The 24,660-nt window shown below is 41.2% G+C and overlaps 1 long non-coding RNA gene across 11 annotated transcripts in view; it reads right to left on the minus strand.

Annotated features, from left to right (window-relative positions):
• LOC129737253 (uncharacterized) overlaps positions 1–12,544 on the minus strand; it is a 229,998-nt gene extending 217,454 nt beyond the window's left edge. For 6 of the 11 annotated variants that reach the window (XR_008734923.1, XR_008734915.1, XR_008734917.1 and 3 more), the window contains exon 1: positions 12,390–12,537. This is a non-coding gene — a long non-coding RNA (uncharacterized LOC129737253). Of the gene's footprint in view, positions 1–12,389 lie in introns of all 11 variants that reach the window. The other 5 variants (XR_008734921.1, XR_008734925.1, XR_008734922.1 and 2 more) reach the window with 4 other exon arrangements.
• Between the last annotated feature and the right edge of the window lie 12,116 nt (positions 12,545–24,660).

Below are 24,660 nucleotides of genomic sequence, written 5' to 3' on the forward strand. Positions count from 1 at the left end.
TATTTTAGGGGAACTCCTTAAATAGCTAGGATGCTCCCAGATCCTTGGCAATTCAGGACATCAACATGACTCTCAAAAGGCAGTGGCAGACAGAGAGCACACTGCTGAGACTGCTGGTAGCTTAAAATTCATAGACATTCAGCAGGACCTGGCAGAGAAGCTCACAAACGGTATAGCTGGGGATTTCCACCTGAGCCATGTTACTTATTTGTCTGCACTCACCAGTGGTATGATCTGTTTTATAATCTAATGCAGCCCACATTGCAACTTTTGCTTTCGTGTTCGTGAAGATTTTTTTCTCCCCTTATTTTTTTTTTTTAATTTGCATCTCTCTGGTCAGAATAATTTGTTCTACAGGGCAGGGTCAGAGCAAGAAGTTCCCATTGCAGCAGGTTAAAGGTAAATGGTGCCCACCTACTGTCCTACACGACAAACTTGCACTTTTACGCAATAGATTCACGATTTGTCACATAAAAAGTATCTGCTTTGAAAAAAAATGGTGCGGAGAGGTTTTATTCAATAGGCTGTAATGGTGAGCTGTTATGGTCTATCAGGTGGATAATGTGCATCTTAAAATACTGTGTAAATACATATTTCTATAATAGCCTGTTACATTTCCAAAGCAGCCATTGCAGCCTGCATTTGAAGTGAGAAGGAGCTCACAGGAGATGGGCTCTGGCACTTTTTTCCCTCAGCAGGAGGTGGGCAATGACAATTTTTCCTGAATTAGAGAGGAAAAATATTATTTTCAGATTCAAATGAATAATAAAAAACAATGGAAAGCAGCAGCTCAAAGAACTTCAACTGGAAGGAAGGAAAGTAAGTGTTAATGTGATGAGAGCACTGAGAGAGCTTTGCTCTCTCCTACAGTCTACATATTTCCTTGCTCCCCAACTGAGATGGCAGCATTACATGAATGCTTTCTGTATTTTCTTCCCAAGAGCTGATAGAATTATTTGTTGTGAGTAACATTCATAGGAGCTTTGATCCTGAAAATGCCTACGCATGAGAGCAGCTAGACACCTGAGAGTAGAGGGGGGGTATTTTGCACAAGCATATCCCAAAGTTCTACAAATATAGCTGTTATTGAAAACTAATTATTAACATGACACCAAGTTAGTCAGTTTTCCTGGCTTGCAAATAGCTGGGTTGGATTATCGGTCACTTGTGATGTGTGACTTGTAATACAGGTCAGACAGAAACTCTTGGTTTCAGCTCCTTGACTGGACAACTGAGAGTTTCAAAGTAATGGATGAAGATCCAAAACTGAACAATGCACAGAAAAACTGGGGTGGAATTCCAGGAACTGGGAAAGTTTCTCTGTGCTCACTCAACAGAGACAAGCCATGGCTACTGTGGCCACATAAATAAAAGCAACATAGATCAGAGATTTCTGTTTAAAAAATGCAAGTGACTTTTAATTTGATCCACACAACTCTGCTTCTCCCATAGAAAACTAAAAGACTCTGCACAGGTTTTCCTAACCAACCTGCAGCCCTGCAGTGACTGGCGCAAGCTGACCTGTAACATCAGCTCTTTCTTTTGCCTTCCTCCTCCACAAACCACCACGTGTGACAGCACCTCTGCCACAGGCTGACAATCGTGCCTCTGAACACAAAGACCTCTGAGCCAGAAAGAAATTCAGAGCGAGAGCCAAACAGCGTACTTCTCCGCATATTTGCCCATATTTTGGTATTTACACTCCGTGCCATCCCTCACACACAGCACATATATAATCCTTTATTGTAGTGCTGGAAAAGAATTCTCTATTATTTGCAATTATTTCCTAATTTGGCCAATATGAGAGGTTATTGCTGCTGAAAAGAATGAATAAAAGCATATCTGAGGCAAAAAAGTGCTAGTAGTAAAGTTTAAAAAGAGCACAGATGAAGATTAATAACCTCAGAAGTCAGGGCCTGGAGTACTTAAAACAAGTAAAAGACATTACAGAGCAAGAGAATGGAGCCAGAAGGAACTTTTGTTATGACACCCAACGCCACGTGCAACTTCTCAGGTCACTCAGTGCTAACTCTGCAAGCACTCTCAGCAAACTTGCCCTGATGTCAAGGGAACAGGGTTGATTTATAACTTCTTTTTTTTCCCCTTGAAAAGCTTCAGGTGAACATATTTTCTGACTTATCTGAAAGTCACAGGGAAATTTAGGGAGTATGAGCTCACAAACGTTGGAAGCCAGTGAGGGAAAAAAATCAGGGCTGTCCATTTAAGGTGGAAAAAAGCAGTTTGGATGCATTCATGGACAAAGGACCACAAAGTTGATGGGAGTCTTTCCACTGAGTTCAACAGGCTTTGGCTCGTGGCCCCAGCAGGTGAACAGCAGCTATACCACCAAAACCAAACAAGCACCGCCCATCCGGACAAGTGTGGAGAGGGGAGTCCATTCTCACAGAAACCAGACGTCTGAGCGTGAGCGCTGATCACTGTAAGCCACAAATGTTGCCCTGTTCCAGTAAAAATGCAGCAGGACATTCTGCAGGTGGTCAGCAGACATACACAGAACTACTGTACCTGCTCTCATGAATAGCAGAAGGGGCACAAACTTCTCAATCACAGATACACTGCTCATAAAAGGAGAGGGCACAAATGTTTGCATCCCCTAGAACAGCTGCCGATATTGTAGAATAAAGCAATTAGGACTCAGAAGTGAGTTAATAAAGGCAATGGAGAGATGATTAAAAATACTTTGCTAAGAAGAAAACAGTTTTAGTCACATGCATACTGAGATGTCACCATTTAATAAAATGACAAAAACTATCTATCACATATGCATGCACACAGAACAATATAAAGAGGTTAACAGAAATTGATGGCATCCCAGCTTCAATTTTACACTGAATCGGAGTCTTTGGTGATTGAAATAGACAAAGATGTATAGGGTTATCTTGTTGAAGAGGCTTTGCTAATTACTGGCACTTGTCATTCCTCCATAGCTTTATCTAAGTCAGTAAGGCTAACTAGCTCTTTTTCCCCAGTGTGCATTGTTTGTTCAGGAGGCTTTGTGCTGAGAAAGCCTTTTTCATTACTGTACCTCATTATTAACGGGTTCATAAATAAATGAGTCCCAATATTTTCCTCAGTTAGCATTTATGATAGGGACATTTGGACTACAAAAGATTACACTTGTCTTTAATAGAAATAAGCACTTATACATGAAGCCTATTAGGGTCCTTGTTATACTGAAGAGGAGGAGGAGGAAGCAGAAAAGGGGAGGAGCAGGATTATAAAAACATGCTTTATAGCACTATCATATTTTTCATGTGATTTTAGTAGCTATTTATTATCTTACATTATCTAATTATGCCTCTACCTGAAATGGATTTCTAGATTACATACTCTATCCTGCAGTTTGCTGTATTGCACACTCTCAAACCAATCTAGCAAACATTATAAACTAGGCAAATACTCTCAGATCCGAAAACTTCTGGAAAATCAAGCAAGGCAAGAGACAAAGCTGAGTGCTCTTGTACAGCTGATACTCGGGTGCGGATGCATCCACTCCCGGATTTAATAGTTTCTGGAGATGCGGCTCAACCCACTACGGGCATCGCAGTCAAAAGAAGCTGGAAATCAGCTGCAAGGGTGGGGAGTGTCACATCTGAGGCAGGTCACGACAACTGTTAAGGTTGCACAAGACACAGAGTGATCTCAAGGAGCATGAGTTCTCTTCCTCCGCGTGGTCTCCCTCCCTCTCCTCTCATCTTCCTCCTTTCCAGCCCCCCGTGCCAGGACAAGTGACAGGAGGGAAAAAGTTTGCCCTCCCCACTCTACTTTTTGGCACAGGTTGCATGCTGGCACGGCACCAGGACTGGACCCAAATCTTGCACAGCCCAGATTAGTATTTTAGCCATAATACCATCTTTTTCTTTGTGCTTTCCTTCAGCTTTGGGAATGGTGCCTCCTGCACAGCCCACTAGCACCTGTTGCAAGCCCACACTGCCCACCACACACACGTGGATGAAGCCAGAAGAGCAAGCAAATATTTGCTAAGAGATTGTATTAAGCAGCATAGGTTTTGTAACACCTTGTGGCCAAATTTGACTCTTCCCTTCCAACACAAATACCAAAATGTTGTCAATTCCCCACATTTTTTCAAAATTCTCTGCTAGGATCAGGCCCGCTGTAAAGCTTCAGAGCTTTTTTATTAGTGGTATAAAAAAAGCCTTGAAGTAATTACATCAATCCTTTTCAGAAGACATCCACAATGATGTCAGACAGGTTTAGAGTGTTTCAGGACTCAAACAACGCTATCTTTTTTATAGTTACTCTAACGCGCCTTCTGTCAGCTATTTATAAAATGCTCTGTAGTCTTCTTTAAACTTCATCTTTTCAAAAATAACTTCAGACCAAACAAGCTGTAATGGACAATTCAAGACGTCAGAAATACATCTTGCCTGAGACCACAAAACTTTTTGTCTTTCTCTTAGGAAGTCATAATATGAAAGCAAATACATCAGAAGGCTTGTGCCACATTATATTAAAGAGTCAGCTAATTCGGCTTTGTGAGACAAGTTTGAAGACCCAAAAGCATTTGTAACATTTGGTTTTGTTTTTCTAATTAGATGTGGCTCTCTTTTTTTTTTTTTTTTTGTTTTGTTTCACTTGATGCTAAAGTCATTTAAATCAAAAAATCATTTAAGTATATCTGGCACAGGGTTTTTTTTGTAAATCGAAGTGAAATACACAAAACCAATTTAATCACAAAAGTACCACTTCCTTCAGGATGTCAGTAATTCTCAAAATTGCTTTAGATATTTGCTAGATATCAGAAATGGGTAATGCAGCATTTTAAGTGGCAGGAATGCATTAGTACTATGTAAGTACATGATCCTTAATGTACTAATCTCAGCAATATGTGTAATGAGAACTTTCAGTAACACTTTATTTTAAGTGTCCTCTGAGAAATGCTAATTTACAATGAAACACCTATGGAAGTACATGTGACATTTACATGAATACCAAATGAATTCATTTTGATCAATGCTATTACAATGAATATGATATGAATTCACAATGATAGGGTGTTTAAAGAATTACCACATTTTCCTTTAATATTACATGTTTTGAAGTTTAGCGTATGTTAGAAACCATGTTACATGTTCACTGGGAAGTATATATGTTAGTATGTGCAAGAGATACACCACAGGACTGTTTAAAACATGTTTGCATCATTTAAAACACTAACAAAGAATATGTGTTAGTAGTGGCACAGGTTTTCACTTCAGTCCCAGTAATGATTACCTGCTGAGTTCAATGAATTCCTTGACTTGCATTTGAGGACAGCATATAGAATAATGGACTGGATTTTGTACCCCCTGCTCACCCAGGCATATAACTACTCATCCACTGACAAAAACTGTAGTACAATCTAGTGCAGACTATTTTCGCATTCAAAAATAATGTGCCTTGTGCATTAAAGAAAACTAACTGATGAACCCTTCTAAAATCTGACCATCGTGAAAGGAGCTACTGGGATTTGTGGGTTTTGTAAAGATGACTCTTAGCTCAAGTGCCAGAAAAGGGGCTGAAGTTTCAAAAATCTGAGCTCCATTGTCCTTTCAAACTAAGAAGTCTTGGAGCAACCCCAAGATGTAGAGAAAATGTTTTGAAAGCCCTTAACAAGCTAAACTGGTGGAGAAAAAAAATTATGGTCAAAAGCTATCAACAAAATAAAACACCTGGTTGAGCCTCTGTAGGTTTGCTGTTACCTCTCCCAAACCCATGAGTAGCTGGTTGCCCTGGTTGCCATTCCTTTCAAATTTGTGGAATTTCAGAGTATGTTCTGGTGACAGTACAGAAACGTCCCTTGTGGGTCACAGCTCTCTGGCAGATGGAGAGACCAGCCCGTGACCAAGCCCAGAAACCACTGCAAGTCGATCTGCAAACTCTCTCCTTTCTGTGGCAGAAGCCACAGCCAGTTACAGCTGCATTAAAATGGTCAGTGTCTGAGGAATGCATAAGCAGAAGAGAAACAGATAAGGCGGCATTAAGAGAGCTGGTCCAAACTGTAACAGAGCTTTACATTCCTTGGAAACAGTGACAAGGAATGGTGGCCCAGACCTCAGCAACAAATGCTAATAAAAAGCAATGACCCTGATGCATTTGGTCTAGTTCTATTTCACTTGAAAATCTTTGTATGAACTTTTTTACATACATATTATGTATATATATGACAGTGGTGTCCTTTCTAAATGTGACTCTGTTTACTAAAGGTCAACAGCAATCACCATGTCATCATTTTCCTTAAAGCATTAGACCATTTTCTATCATTGCGTACCAACCTAGGCTGCGTTTAGTTAGGATTGTTTCCTTTTACGTCTAGCAGGAAACTTGTTTAGTGGTTGATGCCAATAAGCAATTGCGCTAATCAAGGTGCGACACCTGCCAGAGCAAAGGCTGAACCAGCAGTATGTGTTGGCTGAGCGCTGAAAGATCACGCTAATTGCCAGTGTCTGGCCTTTGGCTGGACTATCAGGCGTCAGGAGCTTTCGGCAGTGATACATAAGGCTTGGAAAAGATACAGGAATCCTCTTAAAGCTCTGAAGGTCCATTCTTACACAATGCCAAATATCTCCTGTGAGACACTACCCGCACTTCCCACCCACGTCCCTAACACCAACCAGTGCTCAGTACCTCACCAATGGACACATTAGATGAGCTAGAAGGTTCATGCAACCTTGACACCGCACAGCAGAAATTGCTATTTGCCATTAAGAAGTCCCCTAAAGTGCTCCTAGCTGTATGCGTGACTGTATTGCCAGAATCACCCAAAAAGTTCCAGTTAAGTGTGCATGTGTCTATATAGGTGAATGTCAGTATGCTTATACAAGCATACACATGCACATATAAATATTTACAGATAAAAGCAGGCTTGTAAACTTCTCCTGTTTAGGCATCAAAGAAGGGACTGTTGATCTGACCAAAAATTAGAGGAGAGTTTAATAAAAGCGGAAGAGACATCCTGAACTATTGCACCTCTGATGGCATGAGCTGCATAAGTGCTACAAAGCATTTCATTCTGTCATTTAAAAAAAAACCTGAAAAGGAATTACAAAAATTGTTTGATGTTTATATTTAATGCATTCTTTTAATTTAGCCAGAAAAACAGAGGCCATGTCTCAGAAGAGTGGTGAAAGAAAACGTAGCGTTTCATTTGCCTTTTGCTGGGATAAGCAATGTAAATAAGGAACACGCTTCAGAAGACCACTTTAAAGTACAATTTCGAATTGTAAGAATGACATTAATATAATTTCTCACTCTATGTTTGCTCATCTGGCCCACATAGCTTTTGGTATGAAGTTGGTGCTATGATATATACTTTAAAATCCTCATTTTGCTTAATCATTAGAAGCCTGGAATTAAAATACTAAAAAAGAGGGGGGAAAGAAGTGAAAAATTGTAAAATTTTCTCAGAAAACTGCCTCAGAATGAAATTCTGCCCTTTTCTTCTACTCCAGAAAGTCATTACCATCTGACAGCTGTTTAGTGGCATATGTGTGTTGGTGGTACCAGTCCAATTCCTAGTGGGCAGGTGTCTGCATCACAAAAGCCACCATCACAATTGGCACTAATTGGCACCCTTGCTGGCAGCCTCCATAAAGAAAATAAGGATTAGATGGCATAGAGATCAAATTATCCTGTCACCATAAAGGTGATCCCCCTTTAGGTCAGAAAGGCCTGTTGGCAGGACAGTTCGAGGAAGTTTGCACTTCCTGGGCTCTTCTTTCGATGGAGAGACATGAAATGTTGGGTGTCTGGTGCTGGCAACAAGGCACGTTTCACAGGCGCTTTCACTTCACATTTTTAGCTGATTTTCAAAACGAAATAAACAAACCAACACCCAAACTCCAAACTCAAACAACAAACCAGAAAATTCCTTCTTAATTTGGACAGTTTCTGATCAATACAAACTTGCTATTTTATGCAGATAGTCACCACACTGCTCTGCTAGGTTATCAGTATATTTGATGCCTTTCTTTGTATGTTTTTTTTGCCTTTTTCCCTTTTTTCCTCTTTTTTTTTTTTTTTTTTTTTGAACAGCATGCAAATTCTGTGATTTTTCTAAGTATAGGGTGCAAAATACCCTGGAAAGTGGGGGGGAGGGGGAATGTCTTACAGCTCAGCAAGCTTTATGAGGATATTCTCTTAGTTATTGAGATGAGTTGAATAATTCTCCACTAATTTATACACCAGTGAAACTGGCCTGTTGGCAAGTCCACAATTAATGCGAATGCCAAGTGGGATTGCAGCTTTGTTTCATCTAGGAAAACACTTAGCTGAACAGCAGCTTTCCCAGCTGAAAATGTGTGTCTGTCTTTAAACTTGCAACAGAAGCTGGCATTTCTTCGTTTCCATTCACTCTATCATTATGATGCATTATACAATGTAATGATGTAATACGCTGGAAAGCTGAAACGCTAGGTCTTTGCCAAAAATAATAATACAAAAAGTGTACAATTATTTTCATCTATGAAAGCCACTTTCACTACCATCTCCAGCTCCCCAGTCAAAGAGAAATCTTTCCTAATAGGAGATCATCTCTTTCTGCTTGTGAGTCGAACATGAACGTGAAGGCGGGGGGGACGGGACGGGGACATGCCAGCTCATCCATGCTGAGTTACAACTTTTAAAAGATGTAAACATATTTATCACTTCACTGCAGCAGCTTGTCACCCCTCAGCCCTCATGATTACATGTTAATAGTATTTTTTCCCACAGGATAAGCCCCTTACCTGCAGGAGTGCCGTTTCATTCGCTGTACTGGGGCCAAGCGTGAAGGGGTTACTGGAAGCCAAAAAGGCATCAGGGTTTGGACCTTGGTAAGAAGATCAAAATGCTAGGAATTTTTCAGGCCTGGTCTTACCACTCTTTAATCACCAAAGTCATGAAAATATCAAGCTTGTGTATGCATGATGGTGCTGCTTCAACAGGGGTATAACCTGGCCCAGACCACAAAAAAGACAGTGAGGGAGCAAAACCAAAATGCAGGCTGCTTTAGGTTAAGCATCTGCTCTACTGCTTTAGCTCGCATTGACTTACATGGAGCTCATACAGACTCAGTGCCACAACACACCTCCAGATGCAAAGCCATGAAATCAATAGAGGGTGGCCTCGGCACGAGGGACATTTTGCAAAACTCATTGACATACATGCCCTGGCCACAGATGTTCAGAGAAATGGCTGCTCCTATTTGTTAGCTCCATGACAGTGCAATGGGCAGATGACAAAGGTGAAGCTACAGAAAGAAGCTTCCTAAAAAACTCAGCCACCAAAGTGGCTTGTGTTTTGGTCACTGGACTGTTAGCTCTCAGGACAGGGTTTGCTGCTGGCAGCAAAAGCCGCTGTCAGTGGTGCGAGGGCAGAGCCAGCCCCAAGCAAAGCTCCTGTCTACTCTGGTTGAGTGCAGAGACCTGCAGTGCATGTCAGTGCAGAGCTCAAGATGGTCTTTTAGAAGGAAAACTAAAAACCAGAATAAATTAAAGCGATGGGGAGCAGTACAGTACCAAGCAGTGGGGTTAGGGTGCAGAAGACAGATGCCATGCATCAACCAGGTGCAGGTTTGCCAGGCAGAGAAAACTCTGCTCCTACAGTGATATACAATTGCACAGTAAGTGTATCTTAATAATACAATAAAGTGTTAGCTCTGATTAAAAAAGAAAGATGAATTCTTCTGCTAAACCAGGGTAACCCTAAAAGCGTGTTAACATGAAATACTAAATAAAATGCTACTCATCTATAATAAATCTTATTACACATTTTGGCAATTTTACTACTAACATACCGAAGGTTTCAAGCAATGTTTGAAAATAGAAATCTTAAATTGAATCATTGTTGCATGAATATATGCAAAATATTCATTTCTAGCACTGTGAGGGTTGAGTGCTTTTAAATTGGAGAAATCACTCATGACTTCACCTTTTCATGCAAGATAAAGTTGTATGTGGTAACATCATTACAATGTCATGAAAGGAGTGGAAATCATACAACAGTTCTGCCTAAAGCTAATATACAAAAAAGTACTTCTATATTTTTCAATATTGTTCAATATTTAAAGGTGCAGTACGAGGCTTTAAATATATTAAAAAAATCATTAGACTTCAGATGTCAGTGCGGCCTTCACTGAGTACTGAGACTAATAAAATCATTGATGAGATCTCTTTAATATTTAAGAGAATTCATGTCTTAGGTACTAGCCTATTTTCAACTCCAGTCTCTGTGGAGGGAACTAAATATAGAAATAAAAAAAGCAAACGATTTATGTGGCGGTCATTATAGATTTTTTTTAACTAGGGCACTAAAATTAAACTATTTACTCAATAATACTGTCATAACAACAGAGAAAACACTACGACATTTAAATAGTCTTTCCTATAAATCCTATAGCAGGAGATTACTTCAAAAGTACTTAACACTTTTATACACATTAACAATCAGTAAATTCAATCAGTGAAAACGAACGAGCGTATTTTGCAATGAGTTGCCGCACCATGAATTGCCAATATAGAGTTCAGAAGACTTTTGCAATCTTAAAGGTGTTTTAAAAGAGTGGGAAAGGAGTAATTTGAGTGTATATACTTCTTTGCCTTTTCTTCCCTCTGATTAAAAAAAAAATCAACCTGAAAGTTCAGCCTCAGAAGTAGAAGTTACATAAAAAAACCACCCTTAACTATATAATTTTTTATATCACATATGTGGAGAGAAAAAAAAAAAACCACAAAACAGGGCAAGGCAATCGCATAATGTCAGGCTCAACTTTAAACACTGGTATGCACGAAATGGATAGCTCCATCTTGTCAAGGCAGCCACTGCTCCAGTGCTTGGAGTCATGGGCATGGAAAGCAAAACCATCTCCAGCTTTGAATTTCAAGACTGACACCAAAATACTCTTATCTGTTAAAATAAAAATGCAAATTTCTAAATTATTACCTTATTTTCATGTTAAAAAAAAAATAAAGTCCCGCCTGCCGTGTCCAGGCTGTTGCTAGGTGACGATGCCGCACGGACTGTCACCAGTGATGAATGGCACGCCTAGACCAGCTGGCGACAGTCCCTGCACCGGTGCCGCAGCTGCCCTGCACAGCCCTCATGCCCTCCAGTGGGTCTGCCACAAAACCGCACAAAGGGCAGGCTGCAAAGGCCAGGGCGAGATTTTGGCAGCAGGAGGGTCAGTCTGCCCCGTACTGACCCAGCTGGGGGGATACTGGATGGCATCAGTGGGTTTCACCATGCTTTCGTGCTTTAGCAGTGACGCTAAATGGGGACATGAAAGTTTAACAAAGAGTGAATAGAGCCCATGTCAAAAGCTAACAACGGTGGTGTTGCCATTCAGGTGAACCTGCTAATGGCACAGATGCTCAAAGCTGATGCTTGCACACCATCTCCACAATCTGCTGTGGCCGTCATCAGACCGCAGTCAGCACTGGGGTCCCTGCCACCACCAGGCTTGCCTTTATCTTAGGTCTTCACAAATCAGGTCAGGGGTTCTGCTTGCACAGGTGATGCAGGTGCTGCACCTGTCTTGTAATCCCTCTGCCCACCCACCACGTCTCCACCGTCATGCGTCCCACTGAGACACAGAAAGTGAGGGAAAAAGCCTTTTTACCAAATCCCATCATACTTGAGTGATGGACAAGGAGGAGTCCTTGTGCAGAATGGCTGGCAGGCAATAAAAACCCAAGCACAGGAAGGACAGCTTCCCCCCAGGTAAACCGGCAAGCTGCCCTGGCCCCCAGGCAAGGTGCAAGAAGCCCTGGCCATCACAGGGTTCATTTCTCCCATCCTGACCACCAACAGGAATCGGCAATATCCAGATCATAACCATCACAAGATCCCCAAGAGCTGGGCACAAATGAGAAGTTCTCTACTTCCCTGCTCACACCAGTATAAACCCAGCCTTCGCCCGACCTCACCTCACTGGCCTTTGCACACACTCATTTCCTTTAAAAATACACAGCAAGGATATGCCAATGAAACAAACAATTTGGTGGTGTTAATCCATAGATTATTGACAAGACGAATGAGACTCCTTGGGTCTAATGCTCTCTGCTACTCAAGGGCTAGCTAAGCTCTCTTTTTTCAAATATGTGGATTTTGAAATGATGGATCATAATAACAGAGCTGGTGCCTATGAATGGGGATTGCAAACACTTAATATTTCAATAGAAGTGCATGCAACATGATCCAATCACTCTGAAAAATGTACAAAATGGAAATATATAAAGAAAGCAGCTGGCATGAAAGAGAATAAACAAAGAAATATTGATAAAACTCTGTATGGATTAGGCAAAATATATTCAAGCTGCATTTGAATAATCTCATATATATTTATATGTGTGTACATATATATGTATTCAAAATACAGAAAGATTTCTTACCTCATCATTTCCCTGCTTTGAAGGACAGATCTCTGAATTAACACCCCCCGTGCAAATCACAGGGCTGTGCTTGTGCATGAGAACCCAACTCCCCAGATGCTGCTCATGCCTTGAGAGTGTACTCATGGGTTTGGGGGGGGGTGGGGGGAACTTTGTGAGGAGCTCAGCACCCTTGCCGCAATTCAAAGAAAGTGCGTGTTTCGTGTTAAATACATAAGGGACTCCTTGAAAGATCTATCTTGTCACTCATTAGATTAATTTTTTGCATGCTTTTATATGGCACACCCCAGTGATTTCAGGATCAGGCCAGGAGAAATCATTTGCATCATACTTACACTAGAGCATTTACTTCCCTCTGTCTCTGCAGTAAAACCAACCTGACCACTAAGAGCCGATGTTATATAAGAACCAAGCTAATTTTAAGGCTGAAAATGCACCATCTTAACATGCCATACCCTGACCCACAGCATATCCCTGCAGCTGAGCTGGGGGGACCATGCATACCCACTGAGGGTATCACAAGCTAGTTTAAGCCTCAAAGAAGAAAAAAAATTCAGATAAACCATTTTACTTTACAACTGTTGCAGGCTAAGAAGATGTACACAAATGGTGAGTACAGCTCAGCTGATGGGTGGGAGCTTTTTATGCTGCAGTAACTTCCTATTGAATCTGAGCCCCAAGCTATTCTGCAGTTTGAGGAAGGAAGTGGTGGTAACAGCCTTCTCTCGTTCTTCATTATTTTCTGCTTGCTTGCGTTCCCTGCATTTCTACCACCAGATCATTACCAGCTTTCACAAGGCCACCTTGAGTGATGAGGGGAACCAGAACACCATCCCCCAGCTCTCTATTATCAGTCAATACCAACTTACTATATTGAGGCTGTATTGTGGTGTTTTCCCCCTTTTTATTCCCAGCTGCCCTAAAAGCCACCTTCCTTTCCCACACCATAGCAGCCTACCCTCTGCTGAGATATTTGTTACAGTAAGCTTTGCTAGTTTATTTTTGCCATAAGATTATTCCATACACCAACACAACTTTAGTGATGACCTCCACCAGCCATGCCTGCCCATGAACAAGAACTACCAGGGCTTTGCTGGAGCACCACACTTTCCCACACAGTAGCACCCCAGGTTGTTTTCTCTTCTGCTGGCATACTGTATATTAGCTGACTGGTCTCCAGCATTGCTTACCACTCCCTGGTTTCAATAAAGCATTAGCTATTTTTTGGGGGGAAACCAAAGCAAGAACTGAGGCCCTTTAGGTTACTGAGTCTGCATGACTGCATGTGATGCCTGGGAATAAATCTGCCAGCAAAACCTTTGGTCACTGGAGACTATCAGACACACACCATCTAAAACAGCCTCAATCACTTAACCAGCAGAATGGTTCATCAAGTTAAAATTCATGGTTTCTCCACAGTTCACTGCATTGTGCACAAAATCCAGCCCACCTGGTCCTGAAGCACAAGCCTGATGTGTTCATACATGATAGCTGTGTGTTTGCACAGCAGCCCCATAGCCAGTAAGGAGTGTAGGGCAGTGGGGTAGGTTACAGCAGTCTAGACTCTGTTGGTCTTCTCTCTCAGCTCAACACTGCCACTTATGACCATAAACCCTAAAACCAAGTTCAATCCTGGCAGATTAAGAGGTAGCACTTTCCAACATATGCAGCCCCTGGCCACACAGTACAATTTAGCTGGCTCTGGAGAGCAAACCCCATACCTTTGCATGCAAGAGCACAGGTTTACTCCCCAAGCGCAGGCCTAGCACTGACTTCAATGAACATAAGTCTGAACACTTGATCTTAAACTAGCTGCAATGGGTTTACTAGTAGCTCAGTAGCTCTGTTGGCACATTCCCTTTGCAGAATAACAGCTGCTTGGTTGTGCGACCCAGCAGACCTTTAGCTGAACATATTGGGATCACCTTGCCTGCAAGCAACATCCCCATCATAGCATTTAAATCAAGAAGGATGGAGGAGATTCAGACATCATCCAGCAAAGTGCTGCCATTCCCAGCTGAGCCCTCTGAGAGACAGTAAGGAAGTTTTGGACCAGATGCAAATTTCCATGGAAGTCACAGATTAGGAGAGGGTATCTGAAAGGTAATCCAGCTATAATCAAAAGTTTGGTTCTGGCTTTTCACATGCCTGGTTTGCTCCTCTCTTACTTTGCCAGCCTATATCTGATCACAGTTACAAAGTGTGCTCTGCAGGCTGTATTTCCCCCAGATCTACACACAACTAAGATCAAAATCTGTTGCTTAATATCAGACTTCTATAATGAGCCTGAGATATTCTATTGCATGCTGAATTTCTGACTCACATGATAAGAAGCAATGCAATGAGACACATACACACACACCAGAGCAGAGGTTTGAAACAGAAGCAGCTTTTCTCTTGGCACAGGGCAGGGGCACTTTGGTTTCTTGAACAGGTGGACTACCTGACAAGCAGCAGGTAGCCTTGCTTTTGACTACTACATTTTAAATCAGGGCTGTTTGGCAATTCATTAGTGTCTGCTAACTGTTAAACACAGGAAAGTTCAAAAACATGCATATGTTTCCCTCTCTACCTCCCAGGTGGTATCTGTTTCAAGCAGCAACCTTTTCACTTCGTGCATCAAGACTTGTAAACTTCCCGTGGCTACACCAGCGGTTCCTAACCAGGTGCCTGCGCCAGAGCTGCAGTCTCTGAAGAGCAGCAAACTCCATATGCTGATCTCTGGTTATGTAGATGCCATTCGTTTCTCCTTGAAAGTTTATTGTCAGAATTACTGAAATATACACAAATGTCTGTATTTGAAGGTGAAATTTGGTGGAAAAATAAAGATATAATAGGATCCTTTCTTATATAATTTCCTGGTGTGATGTCTGTCTGAAAAATGAAGTGAAATTATATGATGTCAAAAAATCATGTTTCAAAATGATTGACAACATATGAGTGTTTTGCATTGTGAAACGAGGTGGAAAATTTTAATTGCATGATGGAAGGACATAATATTTATTAGAACCTTGTAACCACACTGGATTTCAGCAAAGAGGACACAATTTTAAATTTTATATTAATACTTCAGGCTAAATCTTAAATGAACACACAGAAGCAAAATTCTGCCTTGGAATCTGTGAGTAAGTTTTTAATCTCTAATAGCAAAATAACATCTATAGGGTTGGCACATCACCATAGCCACAAAAAGATTCCCTCATACGTGCACTGCTGTTTTGATCTAAACAATATGTAGTGCCCAACTCCAGGTCACTGAAGAAATAGCTGCTCTGTACACGTGGTGTTTTAATAAAGGTCTGCTAAAAGAACTCAGTAGGCTGAACTTCTAGGAAATTCAAAACTAGCTAATATTTCTAAGCCCACTTCCATCCTTCCCAATGACAGTAAAAGACAGGATGACATCCACACCCAAATGCTAACAAACCCGAGTCCCTGCAGACAAGAGTGGGGAATATATCCCAGAATCAAACTCGTATCAGAGAAAATCCCAACTAAACAGCAACAAGGTCAGGAAGAGTCCTGGACAACTGCATAATAGTTTTATTATCAGAGCTGGCCAGTGCAGCACCAGGCAGTAGTACTTTTCATAGAAAGGGGTCTAGAGAAGTGAAAAAATGAGATAACATTAAAAGAAGGGAAACTGAGATATATGTACATGGAGGTAACAAAAGCAATCAATCTTAGCTTTAAGAGATGCCCTGAATAAGTCTTATGTCAGTAAGGAATCTGGTGGAGCAATCTATTTAAGGATCAGCATTATTAGTTAAATTACCTTTCCCTCTTTCCTGGCATGAAAGGAGCTTGAGGCACTGAGGGATGACAAGCAAAGTTACCACAAGCTTACCCCTTCCCCTCCTCAAACTTGGGCCACATTTCTGAGCCTGTTAACAACACCACAGGCTGAGGAGAATGCAAAGGAAATAGGAAATCCTGATTTTGAGCAAAGCTTTTGTGAAGCAGCAGCCTGTGACCAGCTCAACCCAGAGAGGTACAGGAGCACAGCTCCTTCACCACCAGTGCTTTCAGCAACTGGCTGAATTTAGCAAGAAGCTTTTTTCCAGCAATATTTTTCACGAGACCTTTCCTGACCAGGAAATGACCAGAGCATAGGTGAACTCCTGGTGCTTTTACATATCCCCTCCCACCCATTTGTGCAGTGTCAGGTCTGTCTTTGGAGATCTGGGTTTAATGTGGAGATACAAGACCAAGAAGTCAAAGTCCATACTCAGCTGGAGCTGGAGTCCACTCTCCCCAGCCTGGCCAGGACCCTGAACCACCCATGGCAAGGAAAAACCAAGCAACGCTCAAGTATCAAAGTGCTGTACAAAGACAAGAAAAACATCATTCTCTGTGTAGGCAGAGTAAAGCATGATGAATGTGGAAAGACAACTTTTAAATACACTGTAATGGCTCTCACTTCAAAAAAGGAACAACTACGTAACCACAATAAAAAGCACGGACAATCCAGAAGTCCATAAGATAATTCTGAGAGAAATGATACAAACACAACAGAGCAGAGTCCTATTCTGTTCATGTAGGATACAGGGCAGTGTATTATAAATGTCTATATGGAGCTGAAGAGAACAGTTAAAATTATATCCATCAAGCCTAAATGAAGCACCAAGAAGGGAGAAGTACGGAAAGCTGGATAGGGGAAACAAAAAGGCCAGCTCCAAATTGTTAGAGGCTCAGTATACCACTAATTCACAGAAATTTGGGCTAGGACATAAATCACAGCATTGGAATCCTAAAGGGTCATTGAATGGGTCTGCAGCTAGTCAAGCAGAAGAGGTCAGAAATTAAAATGGTTAGCAGTGAGTAATAAGAAACCCTAGGTCCTTAAAGAATTGTTTGAAATAGATATTTATGCTCCTTGCTGAGGAAGAGAATTTTCTCTTCCTCATCAAATCAGCTTTGACTGAGTACTGGGAACAAAATCCGCTCTTGAATATTCTCACCAGCTTTTGAATGGTGTTTTCTTTTATCTGTGCACCTCCACCGAGCAAACCATCCTGCAGAAAAGTTCTGCTCAAAACCCACATATGCTCCCAGAGAGGGATTTACACGTCTTTGCATGAGAAGCGCTTGTACCTTTATGTCTGAATATGGGCAGAAAACAGTAGGAAAGGGTTTATCCCACTGACTGCACCAAGTAATGCATTTCCCAGAACTCTAGTCCTGGGAGGTTTGCAAAATCCTGTGGCTAATCCATGACAGATTAACCCAATCTACCTGGCACATGTACAGAAGGTCCTGTCCCACCCTCAGCAGTACTGCTGGTGTCTCAGGGAGGAGGGGACTGCCCTGCATGCTGCCGGCAGAGTAACAACCCCAACCTCTAATACTCAGATTGTGCTTTTACCCTGATGTGCTGCCCAAAGCCCAGACTGTCTGAGCCAAACCCAGAGGCCTGGGAAATCTAATCGATGAAGGGGGATGGGGGAGATTTAAAAATGTATTAGATATTTCTGAATAACAAATAAATCTGAGGAAATCACAATCTGCTCACAGCTACTCCATGAAAAGGAGAAAGAAAGCCAGATCAATTATTCATTTCAAGTCACTCAGTCAGCACTCCATCAGACTTTCATAAGTCAAAAATGTTACAGGACAAACACAGCTCTGAAACAAATTTCTGCCCTACCCTCAAACAAGGAGCAATTACAGATGTACCTAAGAAGGCTCCCACACAGGAAAGTCCCCATGGCACACACCAGCCCCTGGCACTGCTCCACCCTGCCCTCCTGAATCTGCCAAGGGTTGGAGTTACCCAAATTCATGAGTCTGTTCCTTCCTCGCTCCTCTCCACATACATACACTCATACATTTTTTTTGCAATCTGGGATTCTCATTACAATAATAAAGCATAAGTCCACCACTAATTCAGACAGACACTTTCTTGGAAGGAACCTGGACAGGTTATGGACCAATTCAGGAGTAAAGACATCACTTTCTGATTACTACTCCCCACATTGCTCTTAGCTTCAGTCATTATGAGGTGTTTATAAAAGGTTTGCATCCCATATCTGAATATTAATGAAACATTTTTTAATAACACTATATAAAACACCTGTGTCCTTGCATACACCAGAGAAAATTATTGCAATAGCGTGAAATAAAAATGTTGGGGTCCTTCAAACCTTAAACCACCAAAGACTGATCTGCTTCATTCCACCTGTTTCTGTTGTTCAGTTTTTCTGTTCAGAAAATAAATAACCATCTCTGAACAAGCAACTACAGAGTACATAAGAGCATCACAAAGTAATTATGAGTTTATGACATCATCTTAATATTACAAGGGAGAGACTCAAAGACCCAGGAGAAACTCCAGATTTCCCTTTTGGGAAAACGTTAATGGATGCTTACAATCTGTTTTCCTTTGTTTGGATGTTACAACCAATAATACACTTTTATGTCTATAAATAAAGACTAAAGTTGAATAAATCCAACAAGCTCCTGAGCCTGCAGCTCTGAAACTTGATTCACATTCACGGTAAAGATTTATGAGTCACTTGCAGAGAATAAGTTGAAGCTGCAAGATTTGGGGTGAAATTATTCAAAAGGGTGATTATTTTTGGAATGATTATGCATGCACACCTGATCAGGGTGTCACCTGGGCCCCCTTGCTCTGCATGATGAAATGTGGCAATTTTTCTGCATTTCTCTTTGCTTGCACAAAAGAAGCGTATGTAAGAGCCATCAAACTGTTTATTTTTACACACACTGGATCATCTTGTGGATATATTTTTCCTTTCATTTAGATCACAGGACATGTTCTTTAAACTATTCACATGAATATACTAAATTTACTGATGACTGCAAAGCAAAAGAATAAAACTGATTGCTGTTCTTCATGTGTGGGTGTGTCTATATATATTTTTATATATATGCATGTATGTATGTATGTATATGTGAACCAAAATACTTTTGTGTTTGGGATACAAAGTTAGGCACTCCAGCTTTGGAAGAAGCGGGCAGCAGTAGTTGTCTGCTGTGTGCATTGTGGGAAGAGGGACTTGCTTCTTTCCTCTTTCTTTCGCTTTCTTGCTTTTTTGCTTCTTACCTCTTGCTTACAAGGACTTGGCCTTCACCTTTGCCCAGCAGGTTTGCAACCTTCAACTGTGGAGGACCATGAGTACCACCAGATGAGGCCATGGACTGCGATGAAGACAGAAGGCAGCCCTACCTAAGCCCTTTGGCTTGATTCTCTCTCTTGCAATGTGAGTTTTGGCACCTAAATAATTGATGGATTTTAAATTATTTTGTCCAAATGAAATAAGCTTTGTAAAGTATAAATGAAAAAAAAGGTTGGAAAATACACCTTCCTTTATAGTCTTTCTCTGCCTGAAGAATGAGATCACTCTGCAGCCATCAGATAGGTTTTCAGGAGCCCCCCTTTTATAATTTTTTTGTGGCAAATTCTAAGAAAACTCATAGTTAGTCACTTCACTCTCTCATGTTCTTCCTGATAAGATGTTTTTCTCCTGTGTAACATATGTTTCTGCCCTTTTAGTCCTAAAACCTTTTTGCATTGCTCAGGCAATTCAAAATTGATATAAACTTTCTCCTTGATCTCATACTGATTTGGCCTGAAACAAACACCCTGAAGGCCCCCAGACGTGAGCAGGTTCAGATCAAGCTCCAGATTTGGTACCAGGTGCTTTTCTCTGGGATTGGTTGAGCACACATTCAGGAGGTGCCACTCCTTTCTGTATAGATTCCCAAACTGAAACGGACATCTCTCCTCCCAACTCCTGTTTCCTTTCCAGAGGGTCTCTATTCTGGACCAAATTTAGAAACTTTACGGCTACACCCACAAAACTCTGGTGATGAAGGAGCCAGGCAGGTAATCACCTTTTTCCAGATGCCTGCTATTTCAAAAAGGCAGACTGTGCTCTGCAGGTATGTGGGTAGCCCTGCTGAGCACCTCTGGAAGTTCAGCCCACTCCTTCTTCTGCATAAAAGATCCTCCCACTCTTTCCATTACATTATTACCCATTCCTTCATTACTACTAATCTAGTATGAACTTATTCATGCAAGAAACAAAATCAGATACAAGAATGAATCCAAATCTTGTCTTGCAACTGCCTCTAACCTAGAGTTTGCCTGAGATAAGAACACAAGTGCAAATTTAAATTTTTCGGAAGACACCTATCTTTATTACTCTCTTGGATCTAAATGTGTCTCAGCACCAGGATCTGTCATGGCCAAGTCCTATCAGTAACCATAGAGCTCCAAGTCAAAAGCACTGAAGGCCCACCTGCTACCTGTGGTGTGCAGATGCTTGCAACAAAGTACATCTTAAAGTCATTAATCTTCCGTTCACCAAAAAAAAGAAATTTCAAGGAACTAACAATATTTGCAATTTCAGGTAAAGTTCATTAACTGATTTGGAAAATAACTTTAAAACATTTAGAAAACTCAAAATGTTTTCTGAAAACACTTTCAAAAAGAAGTGTTTTCATTTTTCTTTTTGAAATAACCTTTTGTGTTTAGAAATTTGCCAACTTTGTATAAAAAAAAAAGAGGATTTTGAAATGAATGCAAAACTTTTCATTCAGCTAAATAAAAATATCTCTTATTTTCCTGTTTCCCTGAGAAAACAGAGGTTTTGTTATGGGTTTTCCCATGATGATTATCCTAAGCCTGATTTTCCTATCCCCTCCCCCCCCAAAAAAAAACTTTGGCCAGTGAACCAAACCCATCAGTTATTTGGCTTTTGCTGGGTACAACAGCATTTCCCTTTCCTATGAAAGCACCTCCAGAAAGAGGAAAGGTGACCTACTGCTCCTTCCTCACACTACCACGTCTACTGCCAGCACCATCACTAATTCAGCATCAAGTCCTCCTTACAGGAAATTAAAACCAAGTACAGGATCGCACTAAAATCTTCTCTCCTGGTCCCTATGTTGCCTTTGTACTCCCCCACCATGCTTCTGACTTGTCCTCCAGCTCTCCCCATGTCCTTGGGATGGCTCCTCTTTGCTTCGGTATGGCATGCCTTGAGATGCAGAGGAAAGTGAGATCCTTGTGTCCTGTCTTCTTTTATGGTGCATGAATGCACGGACAGTTATAATTTAGCCCTAGGGTAGCATCATGCAGTAAACCACACTACAGTAATTATTAGTTTCTGCAGTGTTGGTTAGGGGATTACCATCCTAGGGTTATTTTATAACATTGTTACAGATTGATAGTGATACCGCTGCCTTCAGTGTGCAGAGTTTGCTATGGGTTAAGACCCATGGAGGCCTGCACCATTCAAGAGACCCGTGCAATAAAAATAAAAGAATCATTTCTAGTAAGTTCTGACTCTGATTAAAAAACAATCTTTATGAAATAGATGCTAATAAAATTGCTTTCCTAATTACCCAGAGCTAGTTCATTTCCCAGCAAATATAATAAAACAGAGTTACTTGGCTCTGATTCACAAAATCTGAACCCAAGCTCATTATTAAGGCATTTAGCAGTGAAAAAGCATGTGTGCATAAGATGCTGTCCCGTCAAGCAGAATGCAAGAAATCTTTTGAAGTTAGACCTTTGAAGTCTCAAGTTATTGCTGCATTTTTTTAACACAGGTATTTCAACAAGAGAAAATCTCTCTGTGTTATTTACACAGATGGAACAGGGCACCCTATTATAACATCATATTCAGCGGAGATTTCAGTTAGAAGCAGAAAGTCTTAATTTAAAGAAATATTTAGAGCTGGTACATAACACTTCTTAATCTGTGGAAGCATTACAAGGCTGCGAGACTTTTACATAATAGAATAGACCGGCCAATGTCCCAAGGCTATTATTGCTATGACTTGTAACACACTGAAATCTCTTTCATCTGCCTAACCTGGGATTTTGTTGATTGTAAATGCATGAATATCTTTCAGTTTAGGGGGTTATGTTTATGTTTTATTTATTTTTGTTTATGTTTCTGTGCTCTTCAAGACTTCTTCCAATTTCTATATGCACAAATGTTCTACCAAGCTCTCCGGTTTTCTGCCTGCCAGAAGTCCCCTTCACATCTAGGCAGACTGACTCCCACATGGACTATAGGCTGCAGGTTCCTGTTTTCGAGAATCAAATGCATTGGGAGAGAACAGAATGGGATACCAGCTTCCTCACTGCGTGAAGCACATGGAAGAGAGATCGCTGATACAGACAAGCTGTATCAGTGGTGGTACAGACACAGGATCAGAGTTCCCAAATCACACGAAGGCTGGGGTCACTTCTGAAGCCAATACCTGTGCAAATCCATCCCATCATCTTGCACTCCAAGGCCATGGTACCTTCATTTGAGTTTGCCCTTTTTACCCATTTACCAGTCCTGTTTTCTTTTCCACATGAAATATGTATGAATACCCAGGTAGGACAGGTATACTTTAGGTCAAAACCTGAATAAAAACTAATACTAGTGAAAGTATTTTAAAAGTATGAAGAGATCTTACAAAGTTACCATCTGCTTCTCTGCTTCATGGCAGAAACTGACACCTAAACCCTTCCCAGCAGCTGTTTCATGTAGGCACTTTTGTATTTCCCAAGTTGCAGCAGCCATTTTGAGCTAGCTGGGCAAGGTGGCCCATGCAGTTAAGGGATACCCAGCAGTCCATAATCCTGTGCCACCCGATGCCTCTTTGCCTTGGCTTCCTCACAACAAAATGGAAATAACACTTCCCTCCTGTGCAAGCCAGCTGGGAGGCTCAAAAAGTGAACATCTGTAACTCTGATAAGCAGCATTCCTCTGGAATGAAAAATGCTTGGGGAAGGACTTCTACAAGCAGCTGACAGGACCACAGGGATATCAGTAGGCGCAGAACTAACCCAACATGAAGGTTAGCTGCTGCTGTTGCCACGTATGGTGCACAGTGCGATGCTACATTGGAGTCAGGGCCAGGGCACCTTCAGCCCCTCCTGCATTTGAAGGCTGCCTTTGAACCCCCCAGGCTGCAATAGCGCTAACTCAACAAAATGCATCGTACAGGTACTGCAAAGTATTTGGGATTTTCACATGCAGCAGAGCACTCGCTCGCAGCCCAGTGTGTGCACCGAGGAAGAACCTTGACGGCACCCTTGTACTGTATCAGCCTGGTGAGGAAATAAAGGTGTTACAGACCAACCGGCCATCCTGGCAGATGAACACATTCCCCCCGGGATAGGAAAGAGGAGGGAAATTATTTTCCGTAGACCCAAGCGGCAATATGGTTGCTCCTCAGCTAACTTTTGGTCTACAGCTTCTGCTTTAACAGAATACACGTGACTTTGAACCCTCCCAACTCTACCTATAGCCACCACCTGCATAAAATTAGCCATTCTAAAAGACACTCATATGCCATAAAAGTATCAAATGAACAATGTCTTCTGATTTCTTAAAGATTTTCACACTGTTCAGCTTTAAAAAAATAAAATCCTTTTGGAAAGACCTCTCAGCCTAACCCCTATGAATAGGAAGTCCCACTGCTGAACCAAACTGCTTCTCCTTGAAGTCAATGCATCTCCACACCCTTGGAAGTGACTGTGAGACCAGAGCTTTCGTTAGCTCATCTCTTGTTGGTGCATGAGCCACAAAATAATCCAGCTCCCTCTCTACAGCTGTACAGGTTCCATTAAGCTAGCCGGGGGAAAAAAAACCACTGAAAACGTCTTTCATTCAGTGGATTGAGAAGCTATGACTTAGAATTCACATCAGAGATGATCTGTGAAGTGGAAAAGTGCCATTTTTACATAGTCTCTTTCTTAACCTTAACCTAACCCACAGCACAGCTAGCTACAACATGTGTATGCCTCTGTCCACTCCCACCACTTCTGGTGGCATACTTTGACCCAGGAGGATGCACTAAGGATAAAGTTTCTATCTCAACTTCAGATTGCTTTGTTTTTTGTGGTGGTAAGTTAGATCCTTAACATTATCTTAATGCACTTTTTATGGTTTAATTTCCCCTTTTGTGGTGCTGTTTTCCTCAATAAGACTCTTAAATTGAAATCAGATTTCCTCTGAAGGAGCCAGCCTGATTTTCTTCGAAAGCCTAGTACACAATACAGTCATTCCGCTGAGACCAACAATTTTATTATGGTTGCATTTCCTTTTTGCTTACAAAATGTTTGTTTTATAAATAGGCCTTTTTAATTTAATGTAATTTTTTGTACAACAGCAGAAACAGTCAAAAAACACTACACAGCTACAAAATTTTGGTTTCCTTATACATGGCTTCCTTAATTAATTTTCCGTTGGCTGGGTAGGGAAAATCAACTTTTTACCTAAGACAAAATGTATGTAAA

Source organism: Falco cherrug, chromosome 13, assembly GCF_023634085.1.
Source record: "Falco cherrug isolate bFalChe1 chromosome 13, bFalChe1.pri, whole genome shotgun sequence".
NCBI classification, from domain to species: domain Eukaryota; kingdom Metazoa; phylum Chordata; class Aves; order Falconiformes; family Falconidae; genus Falco; species Falco cherrug.